The sequence below is a fragment of the Anastrepha obliqua genome, chromosome 4 (assembly GCF_027943255.1).
Source record: "Anastrepha obliqua isolate idAnaObli1 chromosome 4, idAnaObli1_1.0, whole genome shotgun sequence".
NCBI lineage: Eukaryota > Metazoa > Arthropoda > Insecta > Diptera > Tephritidae > Anastrepha > Anastrepha obliqua.
In genome coordinates, this window is record NC_072895.1 from 45,544,761 (window position 1) to 45,572,324 (window position 27,564).

The 27,564-nt window shown below is 37.1% G+C and overlaps 1 protein-coding gene across 1 annotated transcript in view; it reads right to left on the reverse strand.

Annotated features, from left to right (window-relative positions):
- LOC129243853 (protein qui-1) overlaps positions 1-27,564 on the reverse strand; it is a 292,168-nt gene that overhangs the window by 55,816 nt on the left and 208,788 nt on the right. The window lies entirely within an intron of this gene.

Consider the following 27,564-nt stretch of genomic DNA (forward strand, 5'->3'; position numbering starts at 1 on the left):
TAGTTCATACTACAGCAAAAACCATATAACGCAAAGTTTGAAGTTTTGTAAATAATTAAAAAAAAATTTCAAAATTTTAAGTATGTAGTTTTATAACCCATTGAATTTTGGTGCAAGTTTCAATTGCAAGTTTGAAGTCACTATATAATACCGTTGATTTTTGACATGTTTTTGGTTTAGCATGTACTTTGCAAGTAAGAAAAAGCCTCAAACCTCAGCGAAAAAAATTGTCAAAAATCAATGGTACTTTATAGTAACTTAAAGCTTGCACTTTGTTAAACTAAAATCCCAGAAAAATTCTAGAATTTCTGATTAAAAAAATTTCAAGTTTTGAGAAGTTCTCAACTTTTTCTATAAAAATCGAAATTTTGCGTTATATGGTTTTTGTTGCAGGATGAATTAGATTTTTACACGAAAATAGCGGGTGTTTTATAACTTTGCAAAGGGGTGTGTGCGACAAGAAATCGGAGGGATACAAATCAATAGTGGTTAGGGTAAGATATCTTATGGTATCGGGACCGTTTTCTTCAGCTGAGATTTTGGAAAGATTACTGGCTGTACTTAGTGCTATTTATCAAAAAATACATACACCATTTAGACTTCCCAAATTAAACAACCACGTTCTCCGATTTCATGGGAAGTTAGGCATCTTGGACTGATCCTTGACTGCAAGCTCCGTTGGAAGCTACACATTGAAAATCGGGTGAAGAAAGCCAGTTTAGCTTTTTACTCCTGCAAATCTATGTATATTCAGCAAAAAAAGGGACTGCCACAGGTCGAGCTTTGGATGTACAATTTTAACATATGGATGCCTAGTTTGGTGGGAAGGTCTTTCAGAAGGGCTATAATAACACTAAACTGGGGAGGATGTAAAGGACTTCATATATTGGCATCACGGGAAAATGTAGAACTTTCCCCCAGTACTGCTCTTAATGCCCTTTTGCACTGGCTTCCAATTGACTTTTACGTTCTTTCCATCGCAGCTCAAAGTGCAATCAGGTTAAAAGAGGTTGGCGTCTGGAGACAATCCCTCAAGCAACATGGTAGCATTTTCGGGCAGTTAACACCGTATCTGTAAACTGGAACTTGAGGGCCGTGTCAGGTCAACCTTTCCAAGTTGGCAGGATTGGTAAGAGGGGAAAATCTGAGAAGAGGGTTTTCTCAAACCTAGCCTTTGAACTGCCGAATATAGCTAGTGTTATTCAGGCAGAAGTCATTGTAATCATGCAGGCACGAATAATGCTAAGGGATGAGCAGCCCCCCATAAAGTAGACTGAATTTATATCAGAGACCTCCTACCTGTCATCGGCATTCTTTTAACAGTTGTTAAAGGGGAACTGCACAAATTATTGTATTTCTCAGGGAACGGCTGAAAAGGTGGAACTCCATTTCTTCATGTGCTATTTCGAAAACCCTTTGGCCCCAGTACAATTGGCAGACGATTTAGAAAGTCTTGGGGACTCCACGGCATTCAATTTCCAAATTCGCAGTTAGATTTACCGGACATTTGATGATCGGCACACACGCAGAAAAGCTGGTTTACCATTCAAGTTCCATTGAAAAAGCTGTGGGGAGCTTTAAGAGAAGGTGACTGTTAAACACTTTCTCTGTAAATGTCTGAATTTAGCAGCTAGACAATTAAGGTTACCGGGTGCTCCTTTCTCCAACAGGTTGGGGCAGTGCGCCAACTTAAATCCCATTAATCTTTTCCGTTTTATCACCAATTCTGGTTGGCTGCAGATATCTTCCTGTTGGAAGTCTCACAATGGTATCAAAACGGCACCTGAGTGCTATTTGTGGAGTGCCAGAATGGTACTTCAACCATTTCACCTGCCTACCTACGTAGGGTAAGTATGAACGGAGCACAAACGACGATGAGGTCGAAGTACAAATGTCCAGTAAATCTAAATCTAAATCTAAGTATCAACGAAAAACCATTTTTGACTCATCATGATTTAAAAATGCATTTGGTTGCGAACCATTGAAGTATTAATTTCCTGCTAATAATTAGTGCTCTTGCATTAATAACTTTTATAAAAATAAAAAAAAAAACAACAAACGCATAGAAAAATACATCGTACACATGCCGCTGAAATTCAATTTATAAAATTACGCTCACTACTTTTTCCTCTTCTCTTCCGCATTTGCTTGATACTTAATGAATAATGAATAAAAAATAAATTTTTCACATCTGAATACCCTCGAGGCTATTGGCGCACTTTGCATCCGCTTACTTCCGCAAATTGCACAATCAGGCAGTGAGCTGGAAACGAGCTACCTCACTTTAACTTTTATAAACTAAACCTTTGCCCAACTATCGCACACTTCATCAGCCATAGAATAACATAAACTGCTGAAGAGTGCAAAGAAAGAAATTTAAAGTTTAAAAGCATAGTATTGTGTGGCTAAGTGAAGTTGGGCAGTATAGTGTCACCTTGGAATGTTTTTGGGCTGTGCGAATGCGGTAGTGGTAAGAACTTGCTGAAGAAATAAAAAAGTTGCCAATTTATTTGGTCATATTGCGATGAAGGCATACAGAGAGCTGAGTTAATTAAAAGCGAAAATGTGTTGAATGCAAATGAATTGTTGAAGTACTAAATTGTTTTCAAATCATCGTCGTCGATTTTGCTTAACAAGTTTTCTTGGATTTCTATGTGGCTGCCCATGAACTCAGATATTTGAAACTTGATTGCGTTTTGGTTATTTAAATATTTTCTTTTTTTCGCAGAAGCTCTCTAGTGTGAAACTAGAAGATATTACTACGTAATTGCGGGAGGTTGAAATAGAAAGCCACCAATGTATTCGACGTGGGCTTGTCGTTTCAGATCCTCCAAGCAAATGAACTATTCAAACTAGAAAAAGATGCCGATGATGTTTGTGGTGCAGTGAAGAATACATCGCTTTTTTTGTCCTGAATCTGCACTTAAGCACCATATCTCATATCTTAAATATCTAATATTTATATATAAGTATACTGTATATGTATAAGTATATATATAAAAAAAGTATCTGCCGTTCGGTTTCGGCAAAAAGCTGTAGGTCGCTCTATTTGTCCAAAAATATCAAGACGCGCGGCACAAACAGGTGGGGGAGCTCAAGCAAACACCCAAAAAGGGTTCTTATACTCTTTGCTTTTGTATGCCCTTCAGTTTTGTGTCCCCTCCGAATGACAGATGGTTTTTATGAGGAGATAGAAACACACTCGGAGGTTTCCATTGCCTGCCGAGGCGCGATCGCTATTAGAAAAAAACCTTTTAACTTTTTCTACCATTTCGTGTTTTATGTACGGGGTTTCGAGCTCGTACGCTATTGAATGGTAGTCACGCATCCATCCAATCGGCTACGGCGACCACCACTTTTTAAGTCTTAGAAAATCATTGTTCAGTACTATGCCAATCGTTTACTTATAACCTCATCAACTGGATCGCAGATTGCCCCTACTTGTTGGAAAGAATTCGGTTTAGTATTCTTCAGCACTGTCTTCACATTTTTCTTCCTGTGCCGTGATGATAATGCTAGAACAAATTATGCTTCTTCTTTTTATTCTTGATTGGCACGATAGCCGCTTAGGAGATTTTGGCCGAGTTTAACAAAGCTCGCTAAGTGGTTTCTTTCTCGTGCTAAACGGCGCCGAGGAGGACTTGTCTTCAGAGGCCTTCCTAGTCCTTTGCTACCACCACCAGCTGGTACCGCATTGAATATTTTCAGAACCGAAGCGTTTGCATCCATTCGGACGACATGACCCAGACAATGAAGCCGTTTGATCTTTATTCTCTGCGCTATGTCTATGTCGCCATATCATGTTTTGTTCGTCGAGAAAGGACTTTACTATTCAATTGCCTACTTAGTCCAAAGTAGCACCTTTTGACAAGAGAGATTCTCCGTTGAATATCAAGGCTGATATTGTTATCAGTGTTAATGCTGGTTCCTAGATAAACGAAGTCTCTTATATATATACTATATAATTGGCGCTTACACCCGTTTTGGGTGTTTGGCCGAGCTCCTCCTCCTATTTGTGGCGTGCGTTTTGATATTGTTCCGCAAATGGAGGGACCTACAGTTTCAAACCGACTCCGAACGGCAGATATTTTTCTGAGGAGCTTTTTCATGGCAGAAATACACTCGGAGGTTTGCCATTACCTGCCGAGGGGCGAGCGCTTTTAAAAATGTTTTTCTTATATTTGGTGTTTCATCAAGATTAGAACCTGTGAATTCCGAATGGTAGTCACGCACCAACCTATTCGGCTACGGCGGCCGAAGTCTCTTACAACCTTGAAATAATAACTGATAACAGTGACGTTGGTGCCGAGACGAAAGTGCATAGACTGTTTGTTTGATGACAGGAGGTACTTCGTTCACCCCAAACCCATTCGCTTTGCTTCTTTATTCAGTTTGGAAAAGGCAGAGCTAACAGCGCGGTTGTTAACGCCGATGATATCAATATCACAGCTCTACGCTCTTGTAAAGAATTGTACCAAAGTATTTCTCGTGTCTATCGAGAATTTAATATTTTAAATAATGCTGCTGTCTTTGATTGCCCACTAACAAGGATAACTTCTTCAATCTCTTCAATTCTGCTAATAACTTTTTGAGTTACTTGTTATAATAGACAATTTTTTTTGTAATTATAATTGGAAATATTGAAAGTTTTAACAAAACTCGTTAAATTTTGACAAAGTTTGTAACTTGGATTTGTATTGTATTTATAGGAGAATAAACTATATTTTCGTAAAAAATTATTAAAATTAATAGAGAAATAAATAAATTAGCCAAAATAAAATAAAAAATGTGAATAAATTCCCGCGCTATATTTCCTTCACGCACTGAGAGTTTTTCTTCCACTTTGGCAAACTCCAATCCAGCCAATCATATCTTTTTTTTTTATTTATCAACACAATTTATGCACTCCCCACTCAGACACTTCAAATCAGGTTTTAATTGATATTTTTAGCATGACACTCTGACACCTAGTCAACACTTGTTAGAGAGCTGCCAGCGGACTAACAACAAAGCATTCTCAATGTCACAGCGCTAAAGTATTTGCATTTACATGAAACGCCATTCGAATGTAAATGGGTCAAAAAGTTGACTGCCACGCCACAACAGTTAAAGTGATAGCGATGATAACATTGTTGTTGTTGCTAAAGAGGACGATGTTGACACTGAAATGCAGTGTCATTTCGGACGGAAGGGATACTTTGTTGATTGCGTTAAATGAGTAGGTGGTCTGGGCACTTTTTATGTATGCAAGTGCAAGCATTGCAAGGCTGCTGCGAAGCAAAGGATACTCTTATCGTTTGCTCTATGTCCTTGAAGGAAATAAACGTCGTAAACTTAAAGAATTCACAACAAAAAAGTATAGGGATAAAGGCGTATTTGCGTGCAAGTTTATGTGCGTCTATTTTTAGCCGCGTTTGCTGTTGTGTTTATGTTGAAGCTAAAGAGATTATGCATACATTTTTACATAATGCGTTGAGCGTTAGGTGAATTGCACCTTTTCAATGTTGCACAAGCGAAAGGCGTGCGTGATGTTGCAAAAACTTGAAGCTAACAAATAGTTTGATGCGGAACGTGAGCAGCGTCATTGAAAACTGAATGCAAAATCGTACTAGTAAAATGAAAAAAAAAAAAATTTTTAATTCGAAAGAGGGAAGGGGAAATGAAAAAAAGGAAGGGGCGAGTAGTGAGAAGAAAAGTGGTTGGCGAAAAACGCTCATTTTCTATGCATGTTAAAGTACGTTTTAAGTAATGAATGGTTGTGCTAGCAGTTTAAGGCGTCAAAGCAATAAAAATGAAATATTAAAAGCGCTTATACGAGTACGTATAAGTGAGCAATAAAAAGAGAACGTGGCAAAAGTGGTGTGAGTTGCACGAGGACTGGCTTGCTGTCAAATGTTGTATTCTTTCTTTTCTGTCTACTAAGTGTGACATTAAAAATGCATTTTTTTGAACAAAGTAAACGGGTGCTTGACTCGTAAAAAGGTGGAACAAGTGTGAAAATTTGTTGTACTTGTGGTAAAAGTTTCGACATTTACGAGTTTTGCTTTGTGTGTTTTGTTCGCCGATGTTCAAGAGTACTGGAAAGTTCAGAAGTGCAAGAAAAGGCCGGAAGAGAACATGCTGTGAAGGATTGGAATGCCATTATGAGTAATTTTTCAAGTCCCGAAAATCTCGATTCGAAATCGGGATGATTTTTAAAAAATACCTTAATTTTCGGGATTTGTAAAATGACACTTTACGCAGCAGGGGTTTTTTAGTGAAAGTCTGAAATAGATATTAATATTCGTAGTGCATCCCATAATATTGCAATAGTATTAGTGAACGGCCATATACTGTACTTCAGATTTAAGTAAGCGCGGCGGTCGCTTCTTTCTCGTGCCAACCGGCGTCAGTTGGTTACACCAAGTGAAGCCAAGTCCTTCTCTACCTGATCTTTTTAACGTAGAGGAGGTCTTCCTCTTCTTCTGCTACCATCAGCTGGTACCGCATCGAATACTTTCAGAGTTGGAGCGTTTGTATCAGTTCGGATGACATGACCTATCCATAGAAGCCGCTGGATCTTTATTTCGCTACGTCGCCATAAAGCTCGTACAACTCATTTTTCCATAGCTTGTGGTATAGGCGTCGCTAACGTGTAAAAGTCTAAAAATCTTCCGCAGAATCTTTCTCCCAAACACTCCAAAGGAAGTCTCATCATATGCTGTCATCGTCCAGTCTTCTGCGCCATACGATAGGAAGGGCATGATGAGTGCCTTATAATGTGTTAGTTTTAAAGGAGCTTGGCCTCTGGAGATAATCTCTCAAAGGTCATGGTACTATTTTTTGGCAGTTAACAACGTATTTCTCTGAACTTCCGACAAATCTCTCCATCCGCAAATTGGAGTTTGAAGGTCATGCTAGGGCAATCTTTCCAGACAGAATTGGATCGAGGGGAAATCCGCATCGAAGCTTGCACCTCTGTTTTCACTATCGGCTCCAAGATAGAATCGTGAGTCGGAGTAGTGGTTTTCTCTAAACCATCCAATTTATCGATCTCTTTTAAACTGCCGAATACTGCTAGCATTTTTCAGGTAGAAGTCTTTGCGACCCTGCAGGCATGCAAAGTGCTACGGAAACGTGGGAGCGAGGGAGATATTAACATTTTTTCCGATAGCTAAGCAGCGATCAAGGCTCTGACGACGCCACGGCGCAAAACCAAACAAATAAACTCCTGTGAGGAGGAGATCAAATTCCTTGGGTGTGCAGTTAACATATCTCTGATCTGGATTCTAGGACATGGGACGTTAAGAACATAGAGGCAAATAAAATTGCTAACGAGCTTGCCAGGAAGGGGGCTGAGTTGCCCTCAGGTACCTCTTATCTGGTCATCGGAATCCACCTGACTTTTGTTAAAGGGGAATTGCACAAATTATTTCTCAGGAAAGCTCAATAAAGACGGAGCTCGATTTCTTCATGTGCTATTTCGAAAACCCTTTGGCCCCAGTATATTATACAGAGGCCTCAGAAAGTCTTGGCGACCCCCTCGCCATTGAATTCGCCAAATTCGTAGTTGTGTTTATCGGTCATCGGCACACACGCGGAGAAGTTAGATTTACCATTTAACCCCCATTTCAGAAGCAGTGGGGACCTTTTAGGGAAGAGGACTGTTGAGCACTTCCGCGTTTGGCAGCTAGACGATGGGTGCTGCTTTCTTCGACAGCCTGGGGCAGTGCGCCAACGTAAGTCCAGAAATCTTCTCCACTACATCAACAGCTCTGGTTGACAGTAGATAACTGCCTGTTGGAGGTCTCATATTGGTATCAATCTGGCGCGTTAGTGCTACTTGGGGAGCGCTAGAGTGGTACTTCAACCATTTCATCTACCTACCTAAGTTTCGGGACAATTATAGAAACATTCCGAAAATCTCGGCATCGTAAACATCGAAAAAGTTGATGTCCCCACCAGGTAAGTGGTAAGGTTTTTTTCCATTAAATTTAGTTAACATTTTGCTGACTTTAAATGCCGATGTATGAAAGAGTTGCGTGTAGTGCTTACAACTTGCAAAAGGTAGAGAGTGTACATTAAAGCATACCAATCCAATATATTAATGAGCGAGCTTGTGCCTTCTAAACATTCAACTTCCACCTTCTTTACCCACACGGTTAGTCTGTTTCGCTCTCGTCGAGTGTTAAATATTTGGATTTCAAAACTTATGCCCTGGGTACATCCGATTATGCCTTACGTGTCATTGGCTTGATGGAAAGCCTTTGAACTGAACTAAGACTCCATAATTACACGAGTTTACTAAAAGAGTATATTTTATTAAACAAATATTTTTAGACTAATTTGCTGTAGCTGAACTCGAAAGTTAGTTTCATTTGGAACGTATGAAAAAATCTATGATACTAGCCGGGTTTCTGAGCATAGTCTCAGCTGTTAATCAAAAAATAAGAAATTTTTTTAAAGGAGTGTTCTTCACAAATGTCAACAAAAATAATTTTTTTCTCAAATATTTTTTCCCCCAAAATTTATTTTTTCAAAAATTTTTTCTCCAAGTGGTTTTTTGGTTTAAAATTTTAAATTAAAAAAATTTATATTAATATATTAAAAACAGATTTGTCAAGTTATCATATTTTTTACATTTACTGCCCAATTTAACCGCTCCCAGGCTTCATATTTACGAGACAAATCTAACCAATTTCAGTATTTTTTAATTATTTTTGTATTTAGTTTATCTACTAAAGTAATGATCAAAAATGAATTATTTTCGGAAAATGAAAATTTCGGAAAAGCTTGAAAATTTCCTAGGCTGATTGCTGACTGGGGTACCAAATAATGACTTTTGTTGAGCTGAAAGAGATATTGAAGAAGTGGAAACCCTGGAACACCTCCTGTGTACATGCATTAGTCTGTACAGAAAAAGGCTTCCCAAATAGGGTTGCCGAGAATGAAAAAATTCATTAAATCCACAGTATGGTTCAGGGAAGACTCAATAGTGTAAAGGATGAGCTCAAGGGGTATCACATGGGACTATTCTGGTCTCAGTGTGTCGGATGACAGCTACTCAACCGCTCCATACAACGAGACTTAAATTCCAAACCCTACTTGTTTAGTGTGTGATATAATTTAAATAATTAAAAAAAAAAAATGCAAACAAATGCCTTTCAATTAGACAATGCCCACTTAGTACTCCTATCGTGTTCCTCATACCTATTTCCTAAGTTTCTGGCCAAGTTTGCCAGCCGATTTGGGAAAAAGGTGATTGCTTTCAACGGAGATAAGCAGCATTGCCAGAGTGTCTATCTATTAAAGATTTGGACTTAGCTAAGGGAATCGGTATTAGTACAATATCTGGGTGAATATTTAGTGTTTTACCCTTTCTTGCTCCCTCATCTGCTCTGCATTTACCTTCTATATTTCTATGGATTGGTACCCAGATCAGATTAAGTTTAAAATATTGTGTTATTGCGCATAATAATTTGTGGCATTCAACTATCGTTTTTGAAGAGTGTTTTACTGACTTCAGAACTGCCTGACTATCCGAGTAGAGATATAAAGTACTTCCCTCGTAGTTAGCGGTCTCTTCTTTAAGAGCAATAAGCTCTCTCTTATGGCAATAACTTCTGAAGAAAGATACTGCATATAGTCATCAGAAAAGCGAAAGGGAGCAGTGATGCTTAGCTTTACAGAGTAAACACCTCCACCTACCTGCTCATCAAGCCTAAATCCGTCAGCAAATATACTGACTCTATTTTCATTGTCTACCATACCCCTGTTCCAGTCCTCTTTAGGAATATTGTGGTAAAGACTTTACAGTGCAGAGCCTGTTACAAAAATCTGTAGTGGCCGGAATAGTGGCAAATATTCCTAATATAGTCGAATGACTCTTATTGAATGTTTTTGGGAGCGAAAGTTCCCGAAACCTCAATGCTGACTTGGCAGTAGTTGTTTACCATATAAGTCAATTGGGAATGAGTATAAAATTACGTTTAGTGCTTCTTCATAGTGGTTCTAAGAGCTCTACTTATCCATAAGCTTGATCGAATTAAATTACAGCTACTAGGCCATTGCATAACCTCTGGCTGGTAAACAGTCTTACTGACATGCCAAGTCCTTGTTGATTCACTATATAATGAAGTGAAAGTGGCAAATGTTGAACTATGCATTTTTGGTGTCCTGCATGACTAAAATTAGAGTGTATGAGCATTTAAGTTTTACGGAATTGTCAAAGTTGTTTTTATTTACTTCACAATTTAAGATAATAATGCATATGTAAATATTTATTATGCACATATTTCAATTAACACAAACATACACTTAACATACACTTGCTCTTTAATATTTCGTTTCATTAGTATCGTGGTTTATTTGGTTTGTTCATTTATTTACGTTTGAACACTTCGCTTTGTTTATTTCAATTAGTTCTGTTAATCAAAATCAAATAATTACTCATGGTGTAGTAAGTAATATAGGTTTATAAGTATGCAAACACACACATATTTACGTAATTATTATATCCCAGTAGGGAAAAGCCAAACCATTCACCAAACATTCCAGTTCATGACCTGCTATTTGATAGAAGAAGTATTGCACACTTACTAGTTTGAGGGTAACTAGAATTATGCCCGTTGTAAATTGACCAATTAGACGTACATATATATATACATATGTACAAAATAAATGTTCTCCTATTACTATAAAGATACTACTATAAACGTCATGGACTATAAAATATAGTAAAAAACTCATCCTAACCTCAGCTACTCTGCTGATGACAGTAATTGAAAAACTGCATTAGAATTTGGGTCATCTGTATGCCACTATGAGAGATACCAATATAACTAAAAGGGTCAATAGGGGAACAGGGGAACGCCGCAGGGAGGTGGGTTAAAAGTGGCGGCGTATGCTGACGACATGGCGGCTATGGCATCAGGACTGTGTCCTTACACGATCAGTGGGATCGTTCAAAGGGCGCTAGGTGAGCTCAGCTCTTATTTTTATTGCTAAGGGCTGTAGGTTAAGTTTGAACCCACATAAACAGAGCTCATGCTTTTTACCGCCTAGATAAAAAGTACCCAATTTTTCCCTACTAGTAATTAATGGTCAAGCACTCCTAATTTCACCCAGCGCAAAGTACTTAGGAGTAATCTTGAAATCCAAACTTAGCTGGAAACAGAACATTGAAGCACGGGTAAGGAAAGCTTTGTATGGCTACAAACATATGCCTGGCAGAAGATACAACCTAAATACATATTATGGTTGTATAAGGCGGTTATACGACCAAATTTATCCTACGGATCGGTAGTTTGGTGAAAAGCTCTTGGAAGATATTCAAATACCAAATTATTTGGCAGAATACAAAGATCAGTCTATGCAATAACTGCCGGTGCAATTAGACCATGTCCTCGGGAGGATCTCTATGCACTCACACATGTTATCCCGGCATATCTTGATATCAAGAAAATGGCAGCCATGAGTGAGAAGGTCGCTGGAAAGGAAAAAGCAGTAACGAAAAACTCAGTTCACTCGTGGAGAATGGAATACATTGTCTGTGACTTTTAACAGGAATTTTGCTATTCTCTTTTCATCTCGGGAGGAATAGAGGAAGGGACTTCTACTAAACAACTTCGACACTACAGTCTATGTACACAAATGGTTCAAAAAAGGATTGTAATGTTGTAGCTGGTATGTATTCTCATAGAATTAGAATTAAAAAATATAAATCGCAGATTTCTCTTTTAAGTGCAATATCGCTATTGTTTCTCTCAAGTCTTGACACTCAAATCTTGTTCTCTTTTAAATCTACGGGCCTTGATTCGATTTTTCGAAAGATGTTACTGGAAACTCTGGATTGTAGACATGTTTAAACTTAGGCCGTCTTCATACCAAATGTAGGTAAGTAGGAGGGGACATCAATCAGCGAAGGATTTTAGACCAATCAGTCTTTTGTCCTTCATTTTACAAACTTTTGCACGGCGTTTGAAGCTCATTGGAGAGTCCTGGTATATCAACTTCAATCTTCGGTAAAAGAGAAACTATGGATTCTGTACAACTTGTTGGCAGCAATATGATGCGGAAGTCCAAAATAAACAAGACTGGTGTCATAAAAAATGCTTTTGATAGCACCATCTTTTTAATGAGCAAGTGCATTGGAAGTTGCATCCCTAGCTGACTTACGGGGAAAGCTTGGTGACATTCGGTGCAGTGGAAGCGAAGTTATTGCGTCTAAAGTGTCAGTATGTTTGTGTCATCGGTACAAAAATGAGTTTCGAGCGAAGAGCTAATATCAAAGTTTATTTTTTTAAATCGGTGAAACGTTTACCGAAAGATTTGAATTGATGAAACAAGTTTATGGCGATGATTGCATATTTCGTGCTAGAGTTCATGAGTGGCTTACACGTTTCGGAGATGGTTGTGGGGACATAAATGACAACGAACATACAGGACGCCCGAAATCAGTAATCACCGAAAACTCCATCGAAATCGTTTGTAAATTTATCAAAAATGAACAGAAATCATTGTTGAAATTCATGGAATCGTTATTGAATTTCTCCAAAACATCGATTTATCGCATTTTAACTGATTATTTGGGCTGCCGCCGTAGCCGAATGGGTTGGTGCGTGATTACCATTCGGAATTCACAGAGAGATCGTTGGTTCGAATCTCGGTGAAAGCAAAATTAATAAAAACATTTTTCTAATAGCGGTCGCCCCTCGGCAGGCAATGGCAATGGCAGTGTATTTCTGCCATGAAAAAGCTCCTCATAAAAATATCTGCCATTCGGAGTCGGCTTGAAACTGTATGTCCCTCCATTTGTGGAACAACATCAAGACGCACACCACAAATAGGAGGAGGAGCTCGGCCAAGCACCTAACAGAAGTGTACGCGCCAATTATTTATTTATTTTTTTTTTATTTGGGCTTACGAAAGGTCTGTGCACGTTTCATTCTGCACAAGTTGACTGAGGACCAAAAATTGCTCAGAATTCAACATTCGAAAGATCTCATTAAAGAGACGAGAACTTCCTTCACAACATTTTAACTGGTGGCGAAACGTAGTGTTTCCAACATGAACCTGAAACTAAGCGTCAAGGTGCCGAATGGAAGGCCCCAGACGAGCCACCACCCAAAAAATCGCGTTTGGAGAAGTCAAAAATCAAGTCCGTGCTCATTTGTTTTTACGATTCCAAGGGAATTGCCCACATTAAGTTCGTACTAACAGGCCATACCGTCAATGCCAGTTTCTATCTTGGCTTTTTGAAGCATTTGTTGCATCGCATTCGTCGAATTCGCCCTGAATACCGCGAAGGAGGAAGCTGCCGCTTATTGCATGATAATGCACCATCTCGTTGATCCACTCTTGTGACTGCTGTTTTGACTAGAAATCGCATTTTAACCATCAATTACTCACCACATTCACCTGATATGGCTCCTGGCTGTGACTTACACTTATTCGGAAAATTGCATTTGGCCATGAAAGGAAAACGTTTTGCGTGCATAGAGACCATCCAAAATGCTTGTACCGACATCTTGAAGGACATTCCGGTGAATGACCTGAAGCACTCGAGACCAGAGGGAACTATTTTGAATAAGTAAACTCAATGTTATCAGAACAAAGCTCGTGTCGTTTCTATTTTAGCTCATTAAGTAAATTTAGTTTAGATAAAGCTTTTCTTCTTGTCATGGATATTAAAGAAAATTAAGTGAAGCTGTAAACCAACTTTTTTTGTCATGAAAGGCGAACCCAAAAGTTTTGAAAATAATAAAATAAACACTCCAATATCATATCCACCTAAACTGTTAACTCAAACAAACCTAAAGTGTAATTAGTGACTACGATAAATGCATTTTTTTTAATAAACGTTTTTTCCGTTCAGCCAGTATCCGTAAATATTTCATAAATGCCATGCTTTGCCTTAATTTCTATCTCATTAAAATTGAAATTCTTAACAAATTTACGCAAGCACATCAGTTTATTTTGCAAATATTTCCTTAAGCGTAAAAACGACTAAATCACTTTCAAGTATACCCTTTTTCACGCTCGTTGGCAGCTGTTAAGTGCGAGAGTTATCCAGTTTGTGGTTGCGTTGCTGCGCAACAGCTGCTTCATGCCAACAGTCGACTGTCTATAATTTTTGTTTACCACACAATTTTCTTTTGATTAATTTTAATTATACATTAATTTGTTGTTGTTTATTTTTTGAAGTAGAAATTTTGTACTTTGCGTTGCACATCTTTTAATTTGATATCACAAAAACAAACAGAAATAATTATTAATAAATTGTTTATTCACTTGAATACTTCTGTAAAGTTTGGCGATTTTTCATTTTTCGTGCTTCAGTTAAATGGCGAGTTATCTACCGGGTGGGAAAGTTTGAAGAATAAGTAAAATAATAAAATACGTAAATGTCTTTCGCGGTACATACACAGGCTCTTGAGTGGTATTATTTGTCATGGATAATTCCAGTTCAATGTCGCTTGATGAATGATAAATTCGATACTGGTTTTTGAAGGAGGTTTTGCCATGGCAGAAATGCTTTCAGCGGAGCGACAGAAATCTCTTCAATGAGTGCTAAATGCTTCTTGCTAAAATATTTTGATATTTTGCACTTCCGTTCCTTTCCTTTTAACTCCAAATAGGAGGGGGAATATAGGTTCCTTTATATAATGACCAAATTTCTTTCCTACTGTACGAATAATAAAATAACCTCGACCGAGTGAAGCTCCTTATTTTTCGTCAGTAGAGACTCTGCTCTGCTGTACGATGAACGGCTAAGGTCTAATATTAAAATCGGTGTGCGTCTCTGAAGTAGCTGGGTATGCAGTAGAGCATAGCTGCGTTTTTTGTTGCTAGAAGCAGAAAGGTACCACAACCTTTCGTAACAAGGGGGGTCGAGGGGTCACCGGAAATAACGTCACAATGGAGGAGTTTTAATTTTTTTTTTTTTTGAAAATTTCAGAAATTATCCTTTAAATATGTATCTATAAGACAGGAAAAAGTTTTAATTAAATAAATAATTTTTTACATAGAAAAAAAAAATATTGAAAAAAGGCCTTTTTTTACCCGACGAAACCTATGTAACCCCTTAAACTTATAACTATCCTATTAAACTACTTCACTTTACGGAATTCAACTAAAAGTATTGGAAACTTATGATTGAAAAATATTTTTAAATGGGGTTGCCAGCTCTCTAAAAAGTTAATACGAAAAATAATTATCAAATAAAATATTGCAAAATGGATACCAAATAAGTTTTCCCATCCCCCATATATCGGGCTCCCGGTGTGCTCGATCACATCTGGGGATTAACTTGTAATAATCCCGAAATCTCGCTAAGAAATTTTTTCGCTCGTTTTTTCATCCCTTGTAGTAAACAAAGTGTTTGAGAGAGCTTTGTCGGAAAAATTTTGTTAGGTGTTGCCATCTATTCAAAAAGCGAACAGTAAAAAAAATTAAGTGAAGAAATAATTTACAGCATATTTATTAAACAAAATGTGCTCAAAAGCGCTTTCATTCAGAAGTTTCTCAAAATGAGTAAAAAATTTTTTCTTGTTAGTTTATAATTAAATTCATGAAACAATTAAAACATAATTAAATATTAATTGTTACTATTTCGTAATTACAATGAATCAAATATTAATTTTTACTTATGCTTACGAATAAAGTAAGGCGTCTGGTTCTAGAGGATCTGTATGGCCACCTCGCTATGTGAAAAAATACCTACAAATGCGTGCTTCAGGCCATTATAGAGTTTATCCAGACGCAGGTACAGGTAGCTCTGATTTGGATGGAAAGTTTTTTGGACGTCTTCCTCCTCTCAATCATGTCATATTATATGTCAGTGTACAAATCGAAAATTAAGATGTGGAAATCCGTTTGGTAAAATTTATCGATGAAGAACTTTAGCTATGATCCTCGAACTATGTGCCATTCGAATCAAGAAATTCTGCAAGAACATCTATTCTCAACTTATTATCAAGGGAACAGCCGCGATTTTAATGTAATTGCAGCTATTTTGAACTGCTGTTGCTGAAATATGAAGAGGGTGGACTCCGACGCTACAGTTCTTATTTATTCTATTGTTCATTTTAAATATCGGTATAAGGGAGCCTAGTTAATGCTGGTATTCAGTAATGTATACGGACCTCAAGTCATTAAATGCGAAATTTTATGTTAGAGGCTATTTTTGCGACTTGAGACGATTCGGGCGTTCAGTAACTTACAATCACAAAACATTCACCAAATTTTATGTTGAAAGTCAATGGAGATAGTCAGTGTGTGCCCCATTTATAGATTTATATTAAGACTGCAAGAAAGTGTATATGTTTTCTTGTAGAAACATTTCATTAGCATAATTCTTCAGTATATTGAACGCTCCTTAAGAGACGTTCAAGCTGGCCCTCCCCGCTGCACATGCTATTCGTGAATTTCAAGAAAGCATTCGACACAATCAAACGAGAACGTAATATGGCTGGGGCTTGGTAAAAAGAGAGTTTCCGCTAAGATAATCCACCACATCAGATACCTAGATAAGACCTCCGAATTGGCATTGCTTCACAATGGCAATATCAGCGGCCCATTGCCCACCAACGTAATGCAAGGTTATCCCCTGTCGCAGCTTCTCTTTATTATCATCTTAGACGACGTCATGCGCCAATTCAGCCTGCACAAAGGAGGCATCGTATAGAGTTTCACCAGGACTTGGACTTCGCTGATGACATCTGCCTCTTCTCTCACAAACTCACCGGCATGCAAGCAAAGGCGGAAAAACTATGGGCGGCGGACGCATGGAACATCTAACGCAGAAAGTGTCACACGCTTAGAAAACCGCAAAGGAGCAGAGATCGCGGCCCGCCAAAGAATACCAAAACCATGTACAATGGAAGATTCTTATCAAGGCCCTATGCTCCCGAGCGTTGGAAGGAAAACTAAAAAAATAAAATGTTTATTACAAATAAAGGAATGGTTACTAAAAAGCTTATTAAAACATGCTTGATAATTTTTTTATAATATTTTTTTATAAGTATTTTATATGAAGCGATGATTACAAATATATGAGAAAGGGGAGAAAGTGCGCAATCGATTAAAACTATAGTTTCTCTTGCAGTTCATGTACTCATGGAGCACAGTTCATGCTGAAGATGCCAATTATAACAAAGAGGATACTGTCAATAGCGCCAATTACTTCCTTAATACCCATTTTTTTATGAAAACCGTCTTTGATTTGACAAAAGTATCTTTTTCATTATATATATCTCCTACATCCTCTTAATGTAGTCGTAGTGATCTACATAATTCGGAAAGCTAATTTGCTTATTCTTATGCCCCACTACCAACTTGCAAATATAGCCAAAATTCCTCGCAACACTGACTAGAGTGAGAGAGAGCGATAATAATATTCTGAGTAGCTTTGGTATGAGCTATCTGAAAGGAAGTATGGGACTCAAATATACTAAAATGACAGATATATTTAGTGATTCGAATCTCTTTGTGTATACATATTTAGTTAACGTGAAATTCAAATAGAATTCTAGATTTCTAGATTAGAGTGTAGTTATTTTGCGGTTTCAATTCATGGAGAATAAAATTCGCTGGCAAAATAGATACTTTTGCTTTGAGTCTAGAGGCTATTTGCTGAATACCAACTAGTCTAAAAGTGGGATTTCAGCGCCGAAAGCCTCGTTTTGTGACTACAGACTGCTTACTGAATACCGAAATGGGTCTCTTATTGAGCGTCATGCTCGCATACTAAATTTCACGTTGTAAAAGTATTCAAATACTGTTCTCTCAAGACTTACCGAGCAAAGGTTGAGTACGATCAAACAATGAGTAATAATATCGGATATAGAAATGCTTAATTTATGCGTGACTATATGCTAACAAAAGGAAATTGACAACAAAAATTATTGCGTTGTGCTTTATCTTAACGTGGCTTTTGACAGCGTATTACATCCCGTCTTGCACAAATTGAGAAAAAAAAAATTATTCCAACCGGCTATTATATACTTTTGCGAAATGAAAGATATTTTTATGTTAAATAACAGGGCGAATGCTCTGTTGTATTACGAATGGAAGCAGGGGCTTCATAAGGAAGCGTTCTGGGGCTCTTTTATACATTATCAAAAACAGATCCAGACATCTCTACTGGCCGCTATGAAACAACTCGCGATTTTCATTTGGTCATAAATTGATAATCTACAAAACTTGTATAGCTTCAATCTGGAAATATGGCATGGAACTATGGTAATGCAATGACTACAAACAAAAACCTTAAGGACTATCATAAATGTAGGCTGACCTAAAATTAAATTTATTGAAGATGCCATTCGAGAATGCAGCACAAATCATGTTCACAAACTACAATACTAACACACGCAAACGAAGGAATGCTGAAAATTCCACATCCGCAATGCGAAAACGAAGACTTCAATTAATAATTTCGACAGCCCTAGCAGATACTACATAATTAAAATAGATATCAGCTATAACTTTTATGCCAACCTATTTCCCTTTTTATGGCATATAATTCTTATGTGGATTATACCTCTGATGCCGTAAAAAGAAAAAGAAAAAATGATTGCGGTTATATTTCCGTAATTGTTATAAAAATTATTAAGTGTAGAAATTTCACAGATGTAATAAATTGATAAATTCAAAAAAAAAAAAAAAATATATTATATATTATGAGACGCCTTAGGAAGTGAAAAATGAAAAACCTTTCACGAATCTAATACCTACTTTAAGAACGAAGTAATAACGCGCTTGTTCTGCTTATTAGTAATCTAAATAATAGTATTTAGTCTGTGCTAGGCTCCGTGGGCAAAACCTTTTGAGATGGACCCAGAGCGATATTATCAGAAAGGTTCCAAGTCTAAGAAGGTATGTTTTCTATTACATAAAAAGCCTAATTACATAAAAAGCCCAATATTTTCTTCCATCTAAAAGTGAATACATATCAATTAGTCGTTGTTACGAATCTACCAGAAAGTCACCAGTTCGCAACTAGTAGCCAGAGTTTCTTCTAAAGCGATTGAGGCGCATTTATGTATTCACGACAAAACACATATACTCATTAAAACCGGAGCCTATGCACACCTATCTTTATGCCTCACACATGTACGTGTATATTCAAAGGTTATGAGTAATTATTCAGCTAATTTTTGCCTGGTCACGCTATAAAATCTTATTACTTGCCGCATATGAGGCATTAAGTCATATTGGCAGTACAAATGTAATGACTTTTCCCCAATAATTATGCCGGCCAATATGATTGCAGAGTTGCCGTTATTACGACAAAATTTTCGATTCATAATAAATAACCTTTAATTAAAGGCTTTCCCTCCTCGAACCATCACATTGTCATTTTACTTATTTAGCACAAAATTTGTTTGGATTCCCTGTTATGCCGCAGCCACATTTGATTGTCTGTATTATTCGTATTATTTCAATGCAAAAAATCGTGAAAAAGGAAAATAAATCGTAAAAAATATTTCGCACCCTGAAATTATGCCAACTTGTTGTTTTACTTTGGCTTTACTTTGCTACGGACATCCGTTCTTGTGGCCATTATCCTTTCGTGCAGCCACAAACACATAACTGGAGGCGAAAAATGGAGGGAAAGGCATCATCGGCCATTATTTTACTGCCACAGCAACAAGCATTTTTGGTTCCATCATAAAAAGTGTATAATAATTCCACAAAAACAAAGCAAAAACATTCATTTAATGCTGCCGCCAAGCCTTTGTTTTAGTCCGTTGATTGCCAGCAGTAAATTTTTTTTTAACCCTACATACATACCGTAGGTACAAGAACAACAAACACTTTTAGTTGGCAGAAACTGTGTGAAAATTCAAACAATAGCAGCATATTTTTTTATTTTCATTTTTTTCACATAAATTTTTTCTTTTCACATTTATGATGCCAGCAGATGGGCGAAAGTACAATCACAGAGTTACAAAGAAAAAAAAATAATAAAAACCAAGAGTTTGTAAATTTGGAAGAAGTAGTAAAAAAAATGAATTATTTCTGTGTTGAATTTTTAAGGTTTATTTTGCATTTTCCTCTTCATTCCTGTCGGTTTAGCCCAAGGTTTATTCACTGTGTTTAATACGCAGCCTACAAAGGGAAACCATAAATTTGTGTAGGTATGTTTGTGTGTACTTAGTAATTTTTGAAAAAGTGGAAATGCATATCACCTGTCTACCTGTCCGAACACTTTTAATTAAAATACTGCATGAATTTAAATAAAATTTCGTTTTTGCAGAAAGAACCACAAACATAATCAAAAATCCACACGCCGCGTGCAAATATCAAAAAAACTTGCTTTGTGTGGAAGCTTATCAAGTTTTGTTGCCATGTTTCTTAACAATTAAGTTAATTAAAAATTATGCAAATGACAGGTTTTTTAGCAAATCATACATATAATACAGGTTGTCTACTTGTCGTATTCAATTTGCTAAGGCTCAGGCAAAGAACAAGGGCACAAGCACAAACTCAATGCAAGTCAGTTGTTCCGCTGCTCGAGGCGCTCTTCTCGGCATTGCTTAGTACAATACGTGCTGCATGAAGGAAGAGGAAATTCTATAACTGCACTGCCAGAAACAAGTGACAATATAATAAAAGGTTTTTCAAAAGACGCGCCTAGAGTTTGTGTTCAAATAAAACCAGTAAACATTTAGATTATTTTAGGTTTCAATATTTTTATTCAAAATACATATTGTTTTTAACAATTTTATGTGAGAAATCACGTAATTCAAACCTCCACCATGAGAACGTCTACTGGTAAAATCCGGCAAACAGTCCATTCATGAATGCCTAACTGTTGAGAATGTCGAGATATCGATGCTGGAGGTTGTTCAGCAACACTTGACTCCAGCAGCAATTTTCTCATCAGAAAGCCCAGTTTTTGATCTGCCAGTCCTTCATGTCCAGCATCGACAGAGCCAGTTTCATGAAATTTTATACCAACTTATGAATTGTCGACTCATTCGAATGATTACTTCCGCCAAAAAAATCACATTTTTTCGATATGCTGTTCTTAAGGATCGATCATTTTCATAAAAAGTTTTCACTCGTTGTTCTATCGTGTAAAATTGCACATCTGTCTACTTTACAAATGTCAAAGATGACATAAGAAAAAATAGCGCCTATGAATTGTTCACTACTGACATCTAGACGTCACTTTTGAAAGACTATTTATTATTAACACAAAAATTCAAACCTAGAGAGTGGAGAGACAATTAATTGCGGTTATTATTTTTTTATGTTTTTGTAATTTTTGATAAAAAAATAGTTACTGCTGTTAAAACCATACACCTTAAGGTTTCAAGCCTTGCAGAAAATTAAAAAAAAATTCTACAAATTCATATCAATATCAAAATTTTAAACTTTGAAATTTTGTCCAAATTTTTAGAAAATTTCTAGGTATGCAGTTTTGGAGCGAACTGTATTTTGGTGTAAGAACGTGCAAGTTTGAAGTGGCCCACGTTGATTTCTGAAAAATTTTTTCGCTGTGTTATGCATTTTTTTCATATAACGAGTGCTCGAAATTTTTTTATATGAAGAAAATGCACTAAACCGTTTGCTAAAAAAATGGTAAAACTGTAACAGAAATCCGTACGCCTTCAATTTTAAACTCAAATTTTGGCACTTTGGTGACAGTCCACCGCTCTCTACCTGAGATGGCTCAAAGAGGACACTTCATTTGAACTTGCAAGGCAAGGTGAGACCTGCCGGATTCTTTCTTCAAAAAAATGCATTGAAAAATCTCGAGAGAGATGAAATCAAGAAGCGCGTCAGCTCTCATGCTAAATGGCTCAAAAGGATTATACCTATATCGACTGTGGGCGGAGTCTTAACAGTACATCTATTGCGTAAAAGTAAAACTTAAAGAATGGCTGGAAGCAACTGTCAAAAACGACGAAGGGTCGAAGAATCCATTCGTTATATTCTCTTCTACTGTCTCGCATCATGTAGGAGCAGGTTTCGGTATATAGGAAAACCTTTATGAGATAACTAAATCAGTTGACAGAAATTAATTAAGGACTGATCAAATTCGCCAAAGAAGTGCGTTGGTGCACAAGAGGAGGTGTAGCAAGTCAGAAACCCATGAGGTCATAATGCGCCTATAACTTTGGTTTCGGAGTGCCACTATCTTCGGCGAATGCTAAACGCGCAAAGCTAACAGTTTGAGCAGCATAACGGCTTCGCTATTTACTAAGTGGAGTCAGGTAAGGCGCTCGGTATTATTATGATAATGTTTCCAAATTGGCGCAATAACTGCTTAAGTAATTAAAACCAAACTACTGGAAAAACTAAAAGAAGCGAAGATTTCTCGGTTGATTCTTTCAATAAAAAAACACATTTCATCTTGATTTTGCAACTGAATGCTGTCTTCAATACTTGAATGGCGTAAGCTTTTAGATCTTTTCAGATACATAAATCTTGATTGGCTCCATAACTGTTAAAGTAGATAGGTCGAGTACAAAAACACTGCGGTCATGTTTGTAGTGAGCCCAAGCAATGCGGAAGAGAGATGTTCATATCTCTTGAGATTACAGACTTTGATTTTTTAACTTTTGTTCGGATTTCAGTAGCCTCGCACGAAATGTCTTCTCCTTGCCCTAATGACTATTAACTCCTACCCCTGCAATTTTTCTCATATACACCCCGTTGCAAAATAATATGCACACTGCAATTTTTTTTATAAATACATATATAGTAAATGCTACAACAAAAATATATATGGCAAAATTGACGCTTTGTACAACATTTTTTTAAGTTTTTCGAAAACTCTTCAAGACTTTGAACTTTTTATTCATAATTTTTGAAATCTTTCTAGGTACGCCATTTTATAGCTCATTGAATTTTGGTTCAACAAAGTGCAAGTACAGTCTTGAGTTTTAGCAATTTTAATTTGTTGAGATATTAAGCTTTTGCTTGAAGTTGACCTTCATAAGCTAAACGTGCGGCGATGGAAGGAGGCAGCTTTAGATATATACAGATGATGAAAGGTTGTGAATGAAGCAATGGTGCACCAAGCACTGTCATGCTAAGTAGAAGAAGCAGACTTTTGCGTCCACATAAAAGATGCATGCATTTGTGTGCTTTGTATAGAAAAGAAGGCGTAACACCTCAGCGAGAAAGAATCCTCGAAATAAACGGAATTTTGTAGTCTCTTGAATGCACTTCGATGATGTAAAATTCGATGGCGAAGGCTGATTCTGGTTAAAAAGTTGACAGTTTTGATAACAATTTTGTTATGTTAAATGTAAATTTGTTTGTTTTAATTTTGTATAAAGTGTGAAGCTGTTATGTATTAGGTTTTTTTATAAAGGGTAGTTAAATTTCAAGGGCCGATGTTGAATGTGAACCACACCTAAAGGTCAAGTTTTTTTCTGCATTTCATTTCACAATTTTCAATTTCAGACTAACTCAATTTGAGTCATGGAAAGATACATAATCGAGCAACGCGTTAAAGTTATTCAGACTTATTATGAAAACGGGCGTTCAAATCAAAATGCATATCGCGCATTTCGTGAAGAAAATCATCTTCAGTGATGAGGCACATTTTCACCTCAGTGGATTCGTCAATACGCAGAATTGCCACATTTGGGCGAATGATAATCCAAGAGTGATTGCCGAAAAACCAATGCACTCACAAAGAGTGACTGTTTGGTGCGGTTTATGGGCCGGCGGCATCATTGGGCCGTATTTTTTCCAAAATGAGGCCGGTCAGGCAGTCACTGTGAATAGTGTTCGCTATCGTGAGATGATAACGAACTTTTTATGACGCGAATTGGAAGATATGGATGGGGACGATATGTGGTTTCAACAGGACGGTGCCACTTGTCACACAGCTAACGAAACAATGGCTCTTTTGACCGAAAAATTTGAAATTTGATGGGCGAATAATCTCACGTCGCGGCGATGTCAATTGGCCGCCAAGATCATGTGATTTGACACTGTTGGACTTCTTTCTTTTGGGTTATTTGAAAGAAGGCGTACGTCAATAGGACAGCAACAATTCAAGAGCTAAAGGATGAGATAATTCGGCACGTTATGCCTCAGCGTCATCGAAAATTTGGACCATCGGATGGAGATGTGCCGCCGAGGCCGCGGCGGCTATTTGGCCGATATTTTGCTCCATACGTAATTGAATCATATCAGTGTTATCATAATAAGGAAAAATGATAATAGTTTTTTAAATTAATTGTATTTTATTCAAAATCAACACCGGCCCTTGAAACTTAGCCACCCTTTACAATGAACTATGTTTTTATAGGGAAGTAACGAAAACGAAAAAATGTCACTTAGTGACTTAATTACTCGTATGTGAAATAATGCTGAAACTCACGCTTGGGTAAAGCCTTAAGTTTTTACGTATATACGAGTATATATGTACATATAAACATATGTTCGTTTGTGATATTTTGCGAAATTAAATCACCTTTGAATTTTATTTTCTTATTTTTTAAAACGACGCTAATTCTACTTCCGCCGCAATGCTTAGTTATCTAAATTTTGATAATGTCGCTTAATGCACAAAATTTGCTAATTAAAGGCACTTCAAACACTTACTTCATAGACGTAATTATGTTGCCACATCTGATACCAACGATGCAAAAACATTGAAAATGTGTCAAAATTAAAAGCTGTTAACTAAATATACTTGTACGAAATATCCAGGAAAATGTGCTTGTAAGAGTAGTTTTATATACTACGTGTAAATTGTGTATGGCTATGTACATAGGTAGGTGTATGAACGAGTATTGATATTAATGCGTAGCAAGAGTACCCAATTGGGATTCCATTCAAAAATTAAAGTAATAGATGGGAGCGATTCCAAGTCAAGTGCTCCAAATTTTGTATTTTGGACATGGCCGTAAATTTTTCAGAAATTTGGTTTGTTTGTAAGTGCTTAAAATTATTAAGAAGTAAACTGCATTTTTTTTTCAAATTTTATAATATTGAGATTTATTCAATGTTGGCATGAGGTTTTTTAAAAGTGAAATATTTTCCTCTCTTTTTGACAAATATATTTTTTTTAATTTCTTTTAAATTAAAATATGCTTTGCGCTGGTTCGCTGTACGTATTTGAAGATACAGGGTCCGGCACTCGAAGTGTAACCAAATCAAATTTGCTTTTGTTCGATATGACTACCTTTTGCTTTGACTATGGTCTTGAGACGGTCCAGAAACGAATCGCAAGCTGCCCGAATGCGACTTGTAGGTATTTTGGCCCGAGACTGGTGAAACTTTTAGTTCGGCCTTTGCCATCGGATTCATGTCTCGTGAACTTGAGAGTCATTGTGTGGAACGTTGTTTTTTAGCCATTCTTGGTTCACTCGAGTTTTGTGGGACGATGCCGAGTCCTGTTCAAACGTCCATGGTCTGCTACCGAAATGTTTGACTGACTACGGCTTCAAAGCAACCTCCAAAATACTTTCTCGATAATATTTCACATTTAACTTGACGCCAGACTCGATTAAAACGATTTGCGAGCGCCCACCTGCAGTCACAGCGGGCCAAACCATTACTTGTGCTGGGTGCTGCCTTCTGGTGACCAATTGATGTCTCAAATTCTCGTATGAGCGGTCGGTCAAATAAACCCCATCGTTTTGTGAAAACACAATGTTCGGAAATTGACCGCTTTCGGTCAAGCGAAGCAACTCCTTCGCGCTCTCAAGTCTGACTTGTTGCTGCTTTTGTCTGAGATCATGCGCCCTTTGGATCTTGTAAGGCTTGGCTTTGAGATTATTTTTCAGTATGCGTCAGATGCTACGGTCAGATATTTTCAGTTCTTTCGCCATTTGATTGACACTTTGTCAGGAATTTCGCTCAAGTCGCTCCTTCACTTTTTGAATCATTTCACGTGACGTTGCAGTCTTTTGATGACCACACCCATGAAGTTTTGCGACGTTACCAGTATCATTGTAACGAGTAGTGGTGCGATAAACAAAAACTTTATTTGCTTTAAGGTGCTCGAGCACGCGAACAATTGCTGGTTGTGATTTTCGAGCCAAATATAATGCAATCACACTTTACGTTTAAACTCCATTGATTTTCTGATTTTCTTTTTTCGCGACAACTTGCTTCCGCGCGCTTGTAAACATTACTCTGGACTGTCATTTAGTCAACTAGCAGATATCTAATGCACGGGTAGTATCATTGCCTGCAGGGGCATCAGCTGCGCGAGCGGTCTAAGCTTGGTTACACTTCGAGTGCCGGACCCTGTAATTCGAAAAGTATTACTGAGAAAATATATTGTCTGTCTCATAGAAGTGTAACCGTTTGGATTGCATTGCATTTTATCGGTGTGTAATATTTATTATATGCAATATTTTAAATAAAATTTATAGTCTCGACCAGTAGCTATAATGGCTTCGTATCTTCGAGTCATAAATTGTGTAAATTTCTGTGCAAGTTGTGTAGGTCATCGAATCTAAATAAACCGATTTTGCCTTCATAGCTGTTTGACCTTCCATATTTGCTTTCCTAAGAGTTTTTGCTCAACTCTTACCTAAACATTTTCAATAGGTTTGGCAGTAGGCGACTGCAAAAGCCAATCCAATATTTCAATCTCAATTTGCTGTTTTCACTCTACACATCTTCGGCTTCGATGCTTGGGATCGTTGTTTTCTTGAAAAATCCATGGTTGGCTACTTCTTTTTCAAGCAGAAATTCACTGGGAGATTAGCCATTGTCAGCCGAAGGGGTACTGCTATTAGAAAAAACTGTTTTTATCATTTCTCGCGGACTACCGAATGGTAGTTGCACCAACCCATTGAGCTACAGCGGCCGCTTATCTGCTCCTCCCAAATAAGAAAAAACTCTATTCGTGGGTGCGTTTTAATAATGGTAGAAACAATTTTTTCTAAACACTTTGAATGTTTTGGAAAAAAGTGACTTTTTTTAAATATGTTTTTTCAAATTCAAAACAAATTTGCAAAATTTATTAAGCGTTGTAGATAGTAGTTAAATTCATAAAGAGTTGCTGGGAAAATAATTTATACTTTATTGGTGTTGTGGTGACTTACAATGCCTTGGCTCAATCATTGCATCTAACTAAATTAGTGACCTCGCCTTTGCACCGCTCCACAGTGGTTCCGCCATAGGACATTGGATGAAAATAGTCATGTTAAAATTATACAACAATATTTAGTTAAATGTTAGTTCATTAGTCATAGTAACTTAGAGTACAAAAGAAATTTCAACTGCACAAACAATTCACTTATAATTGTGCCTCCAAAGTAAGAGAATTTGAAAAGTGATAGTTAGCGTGGTCTCCGCTCCGTACTTTCGCAGTTCCGGGAAGTGTTATTTTTCTAAGCATTACTGTGTTTATGACCTGTTGTGCAATGGAAATTCAAGTTGAAGGTATGTACGACATGTTAAACGTTTTGTTATCTTTTTTAATTATTATTTAATAGGTTTTCAGACCGTACGAAATACGTACTTTAAAATTTGCCGTTTATTTTTTTATAAGAAGTTTGCAAAGTTTTAACTAAGTTCGCACGAATCTGCACAAATGAAACATACATTAAAATATTCTTACTTATGTCCTCTTTAAGGAAAAATAATTTC